The sequence below is a fragment of the Canis lupus genome, chromosome 20 (assembly GCF_011100685.1).
Source record: "Canis lupus familiaris isolate Mischka breed German Shepherd chromosome 20, alternate assembly UU_Cfam_GSD_1.0, whole genome shotgun sequence".
In the NCBI taxonomy this organism is placed as follows: Eukaryota; Metazoa; Chordata; class Mammalia; order Carnivora; family Canidae; genus Canis; species Canis lupus.
The window spans coordinates 15,197,811-15,216,089 of record NC_049241.1 but is presented as its reverse complement, the minus strand read 5'-3'; the positions used below and the strand labels follow the sequence as shown (position 1 = coordinate 15,216,089).

Genomic DNA, 18,279 nt, shown 5'->3' with positions numbered 1-18,279 from the left:
TATCTAAAGATAGACATGTACATAGTCCTAGATTAAATGAGTACCTAGTGGATGTTAGGTATAGAAAGGGAGTGGTAAATGAGTAGATCGCTCATAGAGCTTAAAGTCTGTAGGGGAGACATGTAACCCATAGGCATATGAAAACAAATTGAAAAAAAAAAATGTGACCACAACAAAGAGGTATGGTGATAGTAATGTTGTGATTGGGTGGCAAGGAAGATGGGTTACAAGGGCTGACAGTGTGAGTGAAAACTAATTAGCGTATTGGGGAATGCCAGTATTTAGAAGAGAATGTTTTAGCTGAATTTTGCAGTATGAGAAGATCAGGCACGTTGAAGATCAAGGAATAGGAGATTACAAGGAGATGGAATTGCTTGTGCAGAATGTATATAGATTCCAAAGAGGTTGGCATGTGGCTATAGTTAGAAGACTCCATCAGTTTAATCACAGCTTTTACGGAAAGGTCAAGGGGAGAAAAGAATACAAGAATTAAAAGTACAACACAGGGCAGCCCTGGTGGCTCAGCGGTTTAGCGCCACCTTCAGCCCAGGGCCTGATCCTGGAGACCCTGGATCAAGTTCCATGTCAGGCTCCCTGCATGGAGCCTGCTTCTCCCTCTGCCTGTGTCTCTGTCTCTCTCTTTTTCTGTATCTTTCATGAATAAATAAATAAAAAAATCTTAAAAAAAAAAAGTACAACAGTTTTATATACAGTTTCAGATAAATTCGAAGTTTACAAAAAGTACATTTTAGAATCAAATAGTGTGTAATGTGGTATGTTTATATTAAAGAAATGGGGAACATGCATATATACTGTCTTATAACTTTCTTCTAAAATGTAAGTCTAATACTTTTTTTAAACATGTTGAAATTAAAAAATTTGTAAATTTGCTTGCATATTTAGCATTTAACTTTAAAAATTCCTTATCTTCAACTCTTCATGTTACATAGTCTGATAAATGTGTTTATATTATTAAGCCAAAGGTACCCTTTCCCTTGATAAAAGGCAGGGTGAGTGTTTATATATAAGAAGAATTGTTCCCAATTTACTCTTCTACTTCTCTAAATTCTCCTATCATGAATGAGGTCTTTCCATTTCTCATCATACTAGGATTGGCTTATCAGATTGTCCTATAAGACTTCAATTTTGCTTATCAGGACCAAAATGTGTCATCCTGTTTTCTATTTTTAGGGATTGTAGGAAGCTGTGCTTTGACACGTGAGATGTGAGGAGCATCTGTTAAAGAGAATGCTAGAGTTGAAGGTGTTAAATGTTTAAAGAAATGATAAGACTTTGGGCTCAGCTTCCACATACGTTTACAAAGGGTTTGCAGATACTAGAGAGCTAATTCTCAGCACATTTCTATGAGGCAGATTTTATCTCCCATAAATACCTAGATGCACAGAGATAGTGGGTTGGCACAGTGTTATTTAATCTTTATATGTCTAGCTTGATGTTAACAAGGAAGAGAGTTGGTGATATATATCTTAACCAGTTCCTAATTTTGGTCCTTCATCTATCTTGGCTATAGCTTAATACTTTTTTGTAGGGCTCCAAAAATATATATATGTCTGAGATAATTTTGAATTTTCATATCTCAGTGACACATAAAACTTCTAGAAATGTATGTGAACCAATCAGATCCGTCAGCGAACTGGACTTTGTTTCATTTATTTAAATTTTCTCCTTTCTCGTATGCCTGTTTCAACTGTTAAATGTTAACGTGGCATGGCGTTGCCCAAATCTGCTGCTTGGGTTATAGTGAATCTTCCACACCATTATATGTATTATTTTCCTGTGTATTATTTAGAGGCTTCCAGGTACCAGTTGAATTATTTATTAAACTACCTCTCCCAGAGCTTTGAAGTTACTGCTCCTCGTGTTTGAAACACAGTCCTTTGGAAGATTCTTTAATTGCAGTGTATATCAAAACTAAAAGGTAATAAAAAGATGGCTTTGTTTTTGTTTTAATTGTGACAAGGTAATTTATATCAGATTTGTATATTTACTTAGAACTCATAATAATTATTCACATTTCAGCCTGATTTAAACATTATTTTTTTATGTTTTTTTAAGCAGGGTCTTAAACCATCAAATATTCTCCAATAAAAGATGTCATTTTTGAAAAATACAGACCTTAAAGTTAATGGAATTTGCTTTGCCAAATTCATACCATATCTCTGTTTCTCTGTGATGTTTTTTGTATATATAACTCATTTTATACATTGTATCCACTTCTTTTCCAACTACCAGGAAGCTATTGTTTTCACCATGCTCAAGGCCCTGTTTAAATGAGTTGATCAGTATTTTGCTACTCGGTTTTGGACAAATACAGTGACTTTTTTTTTTTTCCTCTGCTGCCACTTAAAATGTTTCCTTCCTCTGGTATACTATTGTCTTAACTCAGGCTGCAGTAAACAAACTAAATAAATCCTAGTAAAGGATTTAATAACATCATAAAATCCTAAATTAGGTGGCTTAAACAGCACACACATACATTTCTCACAGTTACATATATCTCTCTCCATATTTAACGGGATATTTAATAGAAACCTGGATATTTGACAGAAATTTGAATGAGCCAGAGTCAGACTTTCTGTAAAACTTTATATATATGCCACTGCTGGCCTTAAATATGCTTCCTGTAAAAAATGTTGATATGCTTGGAAGTTTTGAGATGGAGTTATACTCTGTCCTCTACCAAATGAAAACTGGAGTTAAAATTGTCACATTTGTCCATATTATTTGTTTTGTTAATCCCTGGGAGTTACTTAGAGAATTCTAAACCATTATAAAGGACTCTGACAGAAGCCACCCAGGTATAGTCCGGGGAAGTTGTGTGGACAGAAGGCTAATATAAGCTGCATTTACACATTTTATGCCATATCTTGCATTGTCTAGACACAGATTTTGGCTCCTATGCTTGCTGAAAAACTACAAGAAGGCTTCTTACTTTCTTCCCTAGGATTTCTCTAATATTGGAAGCTAAGAGTTGCTGAGAACCTTGACCGATAGGGAATGGAACCAGTAAATAAATATTCTCCTCTTCAGTATTTTGAATGGACAACTTTGAAGTTCATTTCACTCTGTGCTGTAGTGGGATCAATCCCCACTTGGCCATGGTGGTAACTAAATTAATAAAACACCGTTGGGGGTGATTGGCTGGCTCTGTTGGTAGATCATATGACTCTCGATCACAGTGTTGTAAGTTCGAGCCCCATGTTGGGTATAGAGATTACTTAAAAATAACATCTGAAACAAGACAAAAACTCCCTTGGATGAGCTTTCCATCCTCACATTTCCCTGCTTCCTAGTCACCTCTTTTTCACTTCCTTCTGTTTCTTGGGATTTCTCTTGAAACCAAACCATTTGATAAGTCCTTTGTCTCTGTATTTTTTTAATTTATTTTTTTTTTATTTTTTTATTTTTTTTAAATTTTTATTTATTTATGATAGTCAGAGAGAGAGAGAGAGAGAGAGAGAGAGGCAGAGGGAGAAGCAGGCTCCATGCACCGGGAGCCTGATGTGGGACTCGATCCCAGGTCTCCAGGATCGCGCCCTGGGCCAAAGGCAGGCGCCAAACCGCTGCGCCATCCAGGGGATCCCTAATTTATTTTTTATTTATTTATTTTTTTGTCTCTGTATTTTTAAAGAGCTGTCAAACTAAGACACAGTGGCACTTAGAACTGCCAGGATCCTAGACGAGTTACTGAATGTCTCTGCGTTGCAGTTACCTCATCTTTGTGGAATAATAACTGCTTGTGTGCAGGAAGGAGTTGATAGAGCACTCGTGCAACTAAGAGAGGTACTTGTAAGATTGACCCTTGGCTGGTACCGATATAAAGTGTTTCCTAATTGATAAGAGTTGTTCACTATGCCTAGTCTGATAATACAAATAATGTGCTTTGTGTTCAACACTTCCTTTCTTGTAATCGGGAATTTTGATAATTCTAGGCTTAGAGTACCTACGGACCAGCCCTCCAACAGACACTGGCATGAGTCCCTAATAGGTTTCCCTGGATAGATACGTTGCATGTGTGTTGATGCATCTTCACTGATGAGAGAAGAGTGTATTCTCTGACCACCAATCACATGGGAGAGGGGAACATGAAGCAGCTTGCATATGGATTCCTTCAGATTCTGTGTTATTTTTCTCATATTATTTATATATGTATTCTTAAAACACAGTTGTACTAATTCCTTAACCATAAGTACAGCTTAGAAACTGAGTTCTGGGGATGCCTGGGTGGCTTGGTGGTTGGGCATCTGCCTTCGGCCCAGGGCGGGACCCTGGAGTCCCGGGATCTAGTCCCACATGGGGCTCCCTGCATGGGGCCTGCTTCTCTCTGCCTATGTCCCTACCTCTCTCTCTGTGTGTGCGTGTCTCTCATGAATAAATAAATAAAATCTTAAAAACAAAAACAACAACAAAAAAGAAACTGAGTACTGTGAGTCTGAGTACTGTGAGTCTTTCTAGCAAGTCTTTGAATGTAGAGATGGTCTTGGGCATGCCTGACTGATTTGTTGTGGTTATTAGATAAAATAAGGAATATAGGAGATTTCAGCGCAGTACTTCTAACATAAGTGTGTATAATAAATTAAGATTTACTAAAGCACTTCCTTTCAGCTCAGTATTAGGTAGCAGTTGGTTTGGGATGGTCCCAGTTAATCAAATTGAATGTACAGGTTATATCGGAGTCTTAAGAGGATAACAGGATAGATTGTCATTAAAGGTATTGAAGTTGAAATATAGTTTACTGATGCTTGATGTAGTTGCTTCGAAACCCTTGTCTTTCTCCCCGATCTTTTGTGTAGCCAATAAGAAATGTAGAATAATAGCTAATGACTTGACTATTCTTGTCAGCAGAGCCACCCCCACCCCCCAAATCTCCATTCAAAACCATTGACTCGAACTGGCTCTTTACCTTTCTGAGCTGGCACCAATTCACATTTGCAATGACCTTTATCTCCTATTAGCATGCTCATTTCTTTAAATTTTATTTAAGTAATCTCTACATCCAGCATGGGGATCAAATTTAAAACCCTGTGATTAAGAGTTGTATGCTTTTGACTGAGCTAACCAGGCATCCCAGCAAGCTCGCTTCTGATCACTCATGATGAACGGTCTCATATCCTCTCTGGAAAGTTATGACAGAGTACTGGAATTCTAAGGGTATCTGTTTTCAGAGAAGAGAGGGTTGTAGTTTAAACTCTAGATGTGAGTGTGAAGATCTGAGTTCTGCACTGCAGCTTTGCTTCTATCTTTAAGACCTATACCAAATTATTTAGATTTCCCGAGACTCTGTATGGTAATCTGTAATGCCAAGATAATACAGTTTATTTACCGGGGATTATTTCCTGGACTGGGGTGGGACTACGGCACAAAATGAGATAAGACATTGGTGAAAGCACTTTAGACACTAAAAGCACTGCACCTGTGTTTGTTGTTTTAGTTCTTCCTTGCTGTGTGGTTGTATATTTCTGTTTTCTTTTTACTTTTTTATGTTGTACTTTGTTTATCCAAATAGATTGTAAACTTCTTGAAGGTTGGTGCTGCCTTTTCTATGTCTTGATATTCCCTACAGTTGTTAGTAGCAAAGTGGTGTGCTATTATATGGAGCTCAGTTAAGAATCATGTCAGGTTTATGTCTGAGGACCTTTAAGTTTGGAAATAGTAGATCACAGGGATATTTGGAAGAGAAGAAAGCACTGGATTGAGAGTAACCACTTTACATACAGAACAGGAGCTAATGAAGTGGCAGATTTTCAGGGTTATTATGGAAGAATCAAATTTTCTACACTGCTGGTTCAAGGCTCCTTCATTATTTGCTGCTTTAATAATAAGTGCCCTGTTGCCCTGTAATTTTGTTTCATTAATTATGTCAGATGTTGGTGGTATTTGAAGCAAACAACACTTAGATTTCCATTTCACCTTTATCATTGGCAAACATTTATCATGGATAGGGCTATTAAGTTCTTTAGATATTTTTTTTTTCATGGAGATCTAAAAAGAGCCATATATTAATGACCTATCAAAAATGGAAGTATTATAAAAACAGTAATATAGAGTATTAGTCAATAAGTATTTTAGCCATTGCTTTATTTAATAAGCATTTACATAGTTCCTATTTTGTGTCAGATAGTATAAAAACTTTACACAGTAACAATTTTTTTTTTTTTTAGGTTTTATTTATTTATTCATGAGAGACACAGAGGGAGAGAGAGGGGGGCAGAGACAATAGGCTCCATGCAGGGAGCCTGATGCGGGATTCAATCCCAGAACCCTAGGATCACGACCTGAGCCAAAGGCAGACACTCAAGGGCTGAGCCACCCAGACGTCCCTACACATTAACTATTTTAATCCTAACACTTTGTGGTAATTATGATCATTATTTGCATGTTATAGACATATTTAGGCTTAGAATGGCAAGTAAATGAAGTATAAGCATACAAATATATAAGTGGCTATTAATACAGAACAAATGGCTTTATAGTATGTATGTGTGCTTCATTGTTACCTATATATTTAACAATCTGTACATTTATCCAACTGTGGTAGTATTGCTATTTTGTTAATTTTTTGGCCACTAACTTGATGTCATGACTGGGAAAACAGACAAACAAGTCTGCCTGTCTTGCGGATTTGTAAACTTCAGTGGCTTACTTATTTTTGCATTCCTGTATTTTCACTTTCCATTGTAATTAATTTCAAGAAATAAATAAATTGATGGGTTATAAGGAAAGTATGGATAGATTAGGAATGCTTGGTAAATATCTCTAAACTCTAAGCTAATGTGAGAGCAAATGAATATGAACCTCAATAGTACATCTTTAGTGCTGTTGTCAGCTTGGTATTCTTAGCAGACCTGACCTGGTATTCACTCTTTGTTCATTTTGCAGATAATCCAGCTTTAAAAGCATAAGAGTTAAAAAGGATGAAAAGATTATGCCCCACTCTACTTATTTAACTAAATTATTATCCCTTGACCTTTTGACCAAACCAAATTCATCTTCTCTCTACCCTGCACTTCCACCTATTTTAATACTGCGGCAGATTTAATGGATTGGGAGTCTGTGAGTAAGTAATAAGAACATGGAGAAGAGTGGCCAACATGATTAAGATTTTATTTGTAGTGTAATTCCATTATAATTAACATTATGTAACTGGAGAAATATGGTGTTTGCATCTCTTCCTGGCAGCTGTTTTTAAGTCAGTGGCAGAAAGGAGATTAAATAGTAAATGAAGATCTTTTTATTGAAATTGTTTTTGCATCTTGTATTGTTGGATTCATTTGTTTGTTTCACAAACCACAGTTAATTTAGTAAGGAAAATAAGCAATATGTTTAACAAGCATGCTAAATAAATTTGTTTGCAGTGCTTTGAAGTACCATTGTTGAACTTTTTACACTGGAGGTGAAATACTGCTAAAAGATCTACAAAATAGTAGATGTTTAAATAGTGAAAACAGAACACAGGTTTACCTCACTATCCAAAAATAGGCCCTATAAATCCCTTTGTAAGGTGAAATAGCATAAAGCAAAGAGTATCCCCCAATTTCTGAAAATCTGAGTTATGCTACTTTGCTTTTACACAGACCTACATTAGTACCTGTTTTTGCTAACCAAAAGCAAACTGAAGAATAATTTTGCTTTTATGAGAAAAGCTGTTAACTACTGATGTGTGTAACTCAAACTTTGGAAAGTGGGGGATACTTGTATTATGTTTTTCCCAAAGTGTTCAACAGAATATAAAGTTAATGAAAATAACATGGTTTTCTGTATAAAAACTTTCAATTTGTTAAAAGTGATTTTTTTTTTCTAAAAAGTACTGGCCAATTAATGATATATTTGATTTATGTAAATTCAGATCGACTTTTCTAGCCAAGGGCTTGGCAATCTGTAGCTCGACAGTCAAATCTGATTCTTCACTTCTTTATGTTGCCCACAAACTGAGACTGTTCTTATTTTTTTAGATAGTTGGTGAAAACAACAACAGAATAATAATAGTTCTATATAACATTCAAATTTCATTGTCCACAATTACAGTTTCATTAAAATACAGCCACACTCATTTGTTTGTGTATTGTCGATGACTGCTTTCGTGTTATGACCGCAGTTACGTAGTACTGATAGAGATTTTATGGCCTGCAAAGGCTAAAAATACTCATCTGGCCTTTTACAGAAAAGTTTGCAGACCCCTGCCCTAGCCTATAAAATACAACATCAATAGTAGTAGTAACAGTGTCTGTCATAAGTGCTTTATACACATTATTTCTAGTATTTCTAACATAGCTATAATTACCCCCATTTTACAGATCAGGACATTGAGGCTTTGATTAAGTGATTTACGTGGTTAGAGCTGTGTTTTGAAGACCTTCTATAACATAATATATATATGTATATATGAGTGACTAGAATTTAGACCTATTTAAAAATAACACTCTCAGTCTTTTGAAAGTAGAATTGTGTCTTCTGTCATCTAATTAATAGTTACTAAATAGGACTAGGTTGATAGATTTGAAATTGGTCATTTCAGTGTATGGAACTTTTAACATGCCTTATTAATTTATAGCTATCTGCAAAGGGGAACTTGGCCATTTTGATAGTAGATAGTAGAATCTTCTGTGGTGTATGGATTGTTATTTTTTTCCCCACTATATAAAGAAAGGATTACCAATTGATACAAATTTGAGAAACTCTAATATAGTGATTTTGCCAAATTGGCCAGAGGGCCTTTCTTTAAAAGTTGTTGCTACTCTGATTTACTGTAGGAAGACAATAAATTGGCAAAGCTGATGAGTGCTCATGGTAAGAGCTTAATGAGGCAAGTTTCTGAAAGGAGGCAAGAAGATATTGATGTTTTTTATTATTTATCTCTCCCCTCTCTCACTGAACCAGAGGATCATGGTAAATAATCATTGCATTAGGATGCGATGATGGTGGGTTTGTGTGTTATTAAAAAGTGGTTTAAGAGGAAATCCATGTAACAGTACTTAGGCTAACTTTAGGCCTGGTAGAAGAGGTAACCACTGTTTCCTCGAGAGCTTTCTGAAATCCAGTATGATAAGACTGATTAAATGAAACCTATTAGGTAAATTCTATATTAGTTTGTGAAAATCCTTAGACTTCTTGAATGGATCCTTCAGAGGATCAAGGCTGTAATTACACAAGGCTAAATATTAGGATAACAGCCCGTAAGATTCATATAGTTTTCTGGACCCTGGAAAATAATTACTCTTTAGACTTCCTTAGATACAGCTGATAGATGATAGTGTAGATAATGTCTTGAGGGTAGAGCCTGTGTCTTTAGTATCTTCAGTGTCTAGAACAATAAATAAATAATAATAAATATTATTTTAGCTAACATCTATTCAATACCATGTGCCAGGAGTTAGTTTTTTTCTAATTAATACATCATTTAATTGTCCAAAAAACCCTGCTAGTTGTAATAATTGATTCCAATATTACAGAGTTGGAAGGGCCACATAAAACACTCAAACTGGCTGAAATTTAACACTCTAGTATCTGTAATTCCAAAGCTTGTGATATTTTCCACTTTGTTGTATGGTAGAGCACACTCTAAATGTTTTGATGAGTGAATATGAGTATATGAAAGAGATGATAATTGTTATCAGGAAAACACCATCATGGAATTTGAATCTGTTTTTAATCTAAAGTCTCTTTACTCTTAATTCTGGTACTGTTATAATTATTAAGCTTTTTGAGAGATTCATACTTTATTTACTTGATTTGAAAAAGAATTATTATCGACTAATCCAAGGTATGACTTATGATCAAATAGATCAGCTGCTACTGGTCCTACACAGCAAAGTGATTGGGCAGCAAAGGTGTGGGATTTTTGCTCCAACTTAGATGAATTACAAATGACCAGTTATTTCACATGTTGTTTCTTGAGATAAAACTAAATGTTTAAAACCACTTTAATTGTCATAATGTGTATGGCTTGGAGAGTTCTCATCTATACCTTAAATGATTTTCATAGCAATGCTGTTGGTCACGTAGGCCTTCTATAGCTAAGAAAAAAATCTCAGAGGCTTTGAATGATTTGTCCAGGTAACCCAACTGGAAACTCAGGCCTTCTAACTTTAATAGCACGCTGGGCAATGCCTTGTTTTGAGGGACAAGAGCTGGGTCCACATAATGGGAATCAACTGGTCTTCACATTGCCTAATGAAGATAGGATTATAAAGATAAACAGCTTCTTCCCCTTTAAAGACTGACTTAGTTACTGGAACCGTTAAAACACAGGTGCACACAAAGGAACATGTGGAACATACATACATCATAGATAACAATGCTCTAGTTCTGCTTTAGTGGAAATATGTGAACCAAAAGTATAATTTCCAGTTTGCCAGAAGTCATAGTAAAAAATGCAGTGAAACAGGTGAAATTTTATTTAACACCATGTGTCCAAAATGTTGTATCAACATGTACCAATGTTAAAAGTTATGAAAGAGAGACTTTACATTGATTGTTAGCACTACATATTTTTTTTAAAGATTTTATTTATTCATGAGAGACAGAGAGAGAGAGAGGGAATGGCAGAGACACAGGCAGAGGGAGAAGCAGGCTCCATGCAGGGAGCCTGACGTGGGACTCAATCCTGGGTCTCCAGGATCAGGCCCTGGGCTAAAGGTGGCACTAAACCACTGAGCCACCCCGGCTGCCCAGCACTACATCTTCAATTTTTACTAGCTACATGACAAAGTACTCAGTAGTCAACATCTGGCCATGGCTATGTTACTGGACAGCACAGCTCTAAACAGAAGGATACTGCAACTGAGCTGTATTGCTTAGGTATGGAAAAGCTCTGAGAGTTAAAGGAAGGGAATAAGTACTCCTAATTCATTCCTCTACATCACCTATAATTTGTCATTCAGATGATCTCCTTTATGTTTAAATTTAAATGTCTTTTCATATTTTTAACCTAACCGGCTAGTCATCTCACTGTTTGATATTCAATCATCTGATAAAGAATTTCTATTCTCAAGAGTTCTCTGAGGAAGCAGTATATCTGTGCAAGGAAATACATAAACATGACTCCAGTGATTGGAACAAAATTAGAAGATTCCTGAGGAAAAATTGCTGCTATAATTTAACAAATGCACCTCAGCAACAGCCAAGACTCATGAGAAGCAAATTGGTTATTTTGGGTTAATGTCAAATGAATGTGCTTTCACTTCACATTTTTTTTCTTTTTGCCATTCAGGTAAAATGGATGGTTGATAATGGTTAGAATGTAATTTGGTTATGGAAAGAGAAGAAAAAGCTGGAAAAAATTTAAACCTCTTCAACTTCATTCATCAATTATGTCCTAATAGAATTATGTTAATTTTGATTGACATTATAAGGATGCTTTTTTCCTAGTCTTTTAGACATTTATTCAAAATAAAACATTCCTAGGAAATTAACAGACATGATTATCATAAATTAAACATTTCTGTAAAGAATTTCCCCAATTGGCAAGGCTTATCAGAGCACTTAAATAATCATGTTCTTGATACAGATGTGTATAGTATATACGTAGGCTTTTTCTTTTTACCATCATGAATGAAACACTTGTCTCAAATTTTGTATTGTTTTCTAAATGATTAAATCATCATCTAATAATAATGACATGAACTACTTTATACTTTTTTTGTTCTACTTGACATGCATTATTTTATTTAATCTTCATGATTTAAGTAGCTCTTAAAACCAGTAGGAGGTGCCTCAATGATTGTGTGTTCTTAGACTGTTTAATTCTAAAGGAGATATTTAGGAGTAAAAAAAAAAATGCTTTTTTACTTTTTATAGATCTTGGTAAATAACCCTCTATAGAATTTGTACTATTGGTTCCACCCACCAAAAATGGTGGGTATGTGAATGTTTTTTACCCCCTGCACTTACCAATACAGTGTAAATATTTTGATCTTTACCACTTCAATAGATGGAAAACATGAGGTGTTAAAATATTCTTGTTTTCAGTAGTATTTTCTGTTATAATTGAAATTGAGCATTTATCATAGCCCTTATCACCACCCACCCCCAATCTCAAAACAGGCCTGCCAGGAGATTAGCAAGTTTTAAATGAGGTGACTTTGTCAGTAGAAAGTCATAAAAAAAAAAAACTGAGAAAGATGTAGGATTTTTCACTTTGGCATATAGGTTTTATTTTGATAAAATGCCTACTTTTTTTCTGAGGTGGTTTGAGAGCTTTTGACAGAAATCTGTTTGTATCCTAAGATTTAGGATGTTTGCCCCCTAAGGTTATGGGGCACCTGTTAGGAGCATTCACACAATCCAAAGCATGGCTGGCAAATCTGTCCACTATGATTCTTTTAAGGTTAAATGGGGGTTAGATGGAACTGTTCTGAGATATGACAGTTATTAGACATATACCTACAAAAACCCCAAAGGGATAGTAAGAACTGATGGACTTTTATTTTTACATACCAGATTCTGAACTGATCCAGGACTGAAATCCACTATTTACTCTTTGTTCAATAAAATCATATGAATATTGAGTATTTTATTGCCAGTAGATAACATTCTCCACTAGAAGCATACTTTATAACTTCACCACATGGCCTCTCCATAACCTGTTAAGTAGTCAATTAAAAAGCTTTTGCTTTATTCTCCATTCTTTCGTGGCTATATGCATTTATTATATAGACAGCTTTGTGATCTAGGCATGTACAGTTTAGTGTGAAATACTTGACTTTGGAATAATGTCATTTAAGGATTATCTCCAGTGACTGAGGGCAGGCATAGATGGCATGGGAAATGAAATCTGTTGAGAATCTGGAGATCATTTTCTTTGGATTTATTTCAGTGTCTTACCTAATAAACCTATTAATAGAGCAGCAAATATGGCAAAATAATCTTAGAAATCGTTATTCTTTCAGAGACTTGAAGGTCCTCTAGTATACTCTTAACTGTGTAGATGAAAAAGCTCATTTAGGGAAGGACCTTTTCCAAGAAAGTTCCTGGATGAGTAAGGACTCCCTAAGTTGAGCCCAGTGATTTTCCTTTCTCAGAATTACCCATGGCCTGTTCAAACAAGAAGTGAAATATACAGCAGATGTGGAAAAACAGCAAAGGTAATCACATGGACATCCACCTTATTAAATTAATGTTGGCAGCATTTCTTCACTGTTCTAGCTGTTCCATAGGATTCTTTGCTCTGTGAGCTATCTAATATTTGTTTTCAAATGATAATTTGCTAGGTAGCTTTAACGTTCTGAAATGACAGCCGTACCATCTGGCAAGAAAACCTGTACTACATAGGTATTAAAAGAGATCTTCATTACATCCAGCCAAGGCTTAAAAACTTCATTAGCTTGTGGAATTTTTCCCCTTATACAGAACTACTCATAGATAGCCTTTATTCCAAATAGTGGACCAAGAAATCTTTGACCTGTATAAGAAATCCTATGCCAATATATCTGGTAATAAAATTTATTAAATGCCATTTTACAGAGCTTGTTAGAATGGGTCTTAAGTACCTGGAGTTAGTAAATCATAAATTATGTAAACTAAAATTATTTTCTTGAGCATAAGGCATATGCATTGCTGATTATATTTGTCATAAAGAAATTTAATCTTTATTACTTTGAAAGAAGCTTGATCATTTTATTAATGTGGTCCTAAAAAGGATATATTGCTCTTGCCATTTTTATCCTTTATTTTCCTTTTTTTCTGTAGTCAGTAGCACCCATCTCCCTGTCAAAGAAGCATGTAATTGCATTTTCAGTATTACCTCAGTCACAAATGATTCAAGTCTATGCTAAAAGGGGACTAGATACTTGTCTTTCTTGTTGCTTGAAGCTTTGAAAAAAATCTATTCATTTGCTTTCAATAGTATTGTTCTGAGTTTATTATTTTTTTTGCTTGGGTAAAGGGCCAATTTATTTGGAAAAATTGAGTTTTCATTTATCTTGGCCTATCTGTCATATTGATAAGATCTGCTGTCTTAGAACTTGCTCAGAACTAACAAAAAAATAAAGTGGCTGAGAAGACCTATTAGTTTATACATTTCAGAAACAAAAGATTTATTTTTCTCTATTCTCCTTGTCTTTTGAATAGGGTTTGAATTAAATGATTATTGTGAGTAAAATGAGATTTAATGATGCCAACATTATCAATTTGTGCAGTTACCCAGGTGTAAAGGATTATGCATACCAAGGTAACCTGAAATCTCCCTACATTAAGCATCTTACTAATATAGAAGTTAGTTTTGAGGTGCCTGTATGGCTCAATTGATTAAGCTGTCTGACTCTTGGTTTTGGCTCCAGTCCTGATTTCATGGGCCTTGAGATAAAGCCCTGAGTCCAGCTCTGTGCTTGGCGGGAGTCTGCTTGGATACTAACTCCCTCTGCCCCTTTCCTTGCTCATTGCATGCTCTCTCTCTCTCTCTCTCTCAAACAAATCTTTAAAAAAGAAGTTAATTTTGATGCAGTCACAAACAGAACTCTTAATTCTGTGCAGGAAGGGAATATCTCATCTGTTTTTCAGTATGCTACAGTAAATACTTAAAAAGATATCTCAAAATTTTGAATAAATTAAACCTATTGTGTATCATTTTATTTTTTTCATTTTGTATTAATTACTGTCATGTTTTTTTATAAATGCTTGATCCTTTCTATCTGCTTAAAATAATGTTTCTCCCTGATGCAAATTGCTTTAGTCCTTAACTTGTCAGTAAGAGGAGCTTTGCCATATTGTATTGTAAACACATGATGTATTTTGATTAACGGTTATTAAGCTGACTAGAGAATCATATTTCAGTGTAATGGTTTCACTAGATTTTAAGTTTTGATGATTTAGAAGTCACAGGACCATGCAGTACTTGCTTGCTTTTGGCCTAATTCATTTATTTACTACTGCACATATCCACGAACTACCCAGGGTTTTAGTGACCATTGTGAGAGAGGCTACTGCACTAGGTGCTGGAGTACAAATATGAACTCTCGCTTGCTTCTGGCACAAACAGTTTAGTTAAAGGAGACATGTCATTAATCCAATATAAAATGTAGTACAGGAAATACTGCAATAGGAGATGCAGAGGTAAACCTTAATTCAGTGGAGAAGGGCTTAGAAAGTTCAGATTGGTAGAGTTGAGTTTTGAGGGGAGAGTATTTCCTTAATTTTGAGGTAGTACAGATTGTATACATTATCATGAAAATTTTGTGTAGTAGCAACATAATCATTGTGGAGTTACAACATGGTCTTTTGGGAGAACTTGTATGGTTTACATTATCTGGATCACTGCCAAGGCTAATTTGGTAGGAAATACCAAAGAGTTGGAGATAAGAGGTTTCATTCTGCTGCTTATTAGCAGTGCAACCACAGACCAAACATGAAACCTCTCTTACCCTACTTTTTTATCTGATAACTAGAGATCATGCCAGTAGATACTGAATACATGTTTTCCTTTGGACATTAAGTCAAACATTTATCTGAAAGCACATTATAAATGGAAAAGCTTTATAAAATGTAACTTTTTATTCTATACATATTTCACTCCTACTAAATTTTATTCATTGAATTACATGTAGGGAATAAATAGTTTTGTTTAGGTCTTCAGGAAGCAATTAACAGTTTATAAGCATCATTATTTGACTCCATACTTTTTGTTTTGGGGCTCAGGAATAACTTTAAATATTTTCCTCAAGAATACAACATTTTTATGTTCCATTTATACCACCAGGCCTTGGTACAAATGGAACATAACAAAGATATTCCATTTTCATTTTCATTCACTTACTCATTTTAATTTCACTTATCAATATCTACTGTGTATCAGTCTATGCTAGGAACCAGGAATATGCAACTAGATGGTACCCTCATTTAGTTTACATTGCAGTGAAGGATGTAGTTATAAATCATATAGATAATCAGTGATAACTACTTTGAAGAAGCAAATGCTGTCCTGTGATAATATGAGTACCTGACTTAGGGCATCAGAAGAGACTTCTCTTAGAAAATGAAGCTTAAGTGGGGATCTATTGAAAGAGTAGATGGGTAGATAGAAGTGGCTTAAGATAGAGAAGATGCCAGATGAAATACTATGTATAAAAACCCTTAAATGGGAAGGAACATTTGACAGATTTTAGTGTACCTGGAGTGCAGAGAGCAAGATGGAGAATGGTGGAAGATGCTGAGAATATTTAGCCAAGGCTAGATGATAGATGGGTTTGTAGGCCAGTTAAAGAACTTTGGTCATTTTCCATGACTAATGGGAAGACACTGAAGCATCTCTAGAGGTTGAAATGTGGAGGCGGGGAATGGATAGATTTGGTCAGGTGAATGCCGTGAGAATGCTCTTCCTGTTATTTCAGGTATGAAATGATGGTAGATAGAAGGGAGATGGTAATGTATGTATATGAGGTAAAATGGTCTAGACCTAGTGTTCAATTGACTACTCTTAGAAGAGGTGAGAGGGAAAGATGTGTGTGACTTCTGCTTCTCTGGCAGGTGAATTATGGGGATGTCATTCACTACCAACACTGGAAGTGGACTATTTGGGGTAGGGGGAGAATTAGTATAGGAAATCATGTGTTTGTATTCAGACACATTGAATTTGACAACCCTTTAGAGTATCCAAATAGTGATGTCAGGTAGCCAGTTGGCTGCATAGATGTGAAGCTCAGAGAGTTTGAAGATAAAACATAAGTCATAGAAATGTAAATATAAATCTGTATTAAGTCCAAACTATTATCAATAACACTTGGAGTTTAAAATTTTTTTTATTTTTTAAGTATTTTTTTTAAATTTTTATTTATTTATGATAGTCACAGAGAGAGAGAGAGGCAGAGACACAGGCAGGGGGAGAAGCAGGCTCCATGCACCGGGAGCCCGATGTGGGATTCGATCCTGGGTCTCCAGGATCGTGCCCTGGGCTAAAGACAGGCGCTAAACTGCTGCGCCACCCAGGGATCCCTGGAGTTTAAATTTAAGAAGATTCAGTGTTAAGTTTTTTAGGGTAAGGAAAGTGAGGCATTTGTATGTATTGACCAGACCTCATGCTGGTAATAATTTTGTAGGGGCCCCTGGCTGATTCAGTCAGTAGAGTATGTGACTCCCAATCTCAGGGTTGTGAGTTCAAGCTCCATGTTGGGTGCAGAGATTACTTAAAAAAGTAAAATTTTTGTAATTGTTGCACAACTTATCTAGCCCTTAATATCTATATTTCATGTTTTAAAAAATAAATTCTGATCTAAAAATTGGCAATGAATTTAAAGAAATAATGAGAATTTTTATGTAGTTTATGAAGGATGGACATGAATTGTTGCTCTTTATGATTTTAGGAAATTTTTCCCTTAATTTCAAATGAAGACCATTTTTACTTTCATGTGAAAATCAAATGTTTACTATAATATGTATAATAAGTAAAACTATTAGTATTTTTTCATTTTATGTATTTGATATTAAAAAACCTATAGGCTTTTTTAATAGACTTACTGTAACAATTTTCTTGCTTGCCAGGGTAATTTATTATATAGTTTAAAGAATATGATGATAGGGGCACCTGCGTGGCTCAGTGCTTAAGCATCTGCCTTTGGCTCAGGTTGTGATCTGGTGGTCCTGGAATGGAATCCTGCATCAGGCTCCCTGCAGGGAGCCTGCTTCTCCCTCTGCCTATGTCACTGCTCCTCTCTGTGTCTCTCATAAATAAATAAATAAAAATTTTAAAACAAAACAAAAAGAATATGTGATAAAATCAGATCCTGTGTAATTCACTGAGAAACTTTTTCTAGCATGATTTGTCATTCATACAGTTATTTTTTGTGGCATCCTTGCCATTGAGACATTTTATTCTAAAACCAGCAATACTGGAATACAACTGACTACCTAAAAAAAGAAAAAGCCCAGGGTTATGCTTTATTCTAAAATTCATTTCTTTATTTGTAGGTAATGAGCGCTTGAAGTTGAGATGAATAACATATTTGGGGGTATGTACCATTTATTTAAATAAAAAATATGTATGTGTAATCTAGCATAAAAATTATCTTTGAGGAGTTGTACAAAACTTTTGACTGCTGATGAGGACTACATTTCCTTATGAGTTATGCACTTAGTAAATAGCTCTATTTTATGTAAATAATACATACAGAAAGCAGTAGTAATGAATTTTATAATAAACTATAAGATAATAGGTGATTTTAAATGTAATGTGTAGCTCAAGAAATTCATTTGCAAATAAAGTTTTATTAAATTTCATTTACCAATATATTTAAAATTGTTCAGTTTTTAAAGTAGGAAAGTTAATTACCT

General features: G+C 35.1%; 1 protein-coding gene across 8 annotated transcripts in view; it reads left to right on the top strand.

Annotated features, from left to right (window-relative positions):
* CNTN4 (contactin 4) overlaps positions 1-18,279 on the top strand; it is a 916,127-nt gene that overhangs the window by 113,009 nt on the left and 784,839 nt on the right. For 7 of the 8 annotated variants that reach the window (XM_038565823.1, XM_038565822.1, XM_038565821.1 and 4 more), the window contains one exon: positions 17,917-17,957. The exons of the other annotated variant lie outside the window; for it this stretch is intronic. The gene's annotated coding sequence lies outside the window, so the exon portion shown is untranslated. The remainder of the gene's footprint in view (positions 1-17,916; positions 17,958-18,279) is intronic. 8 annotated transcript variants of the gene reach the window in all.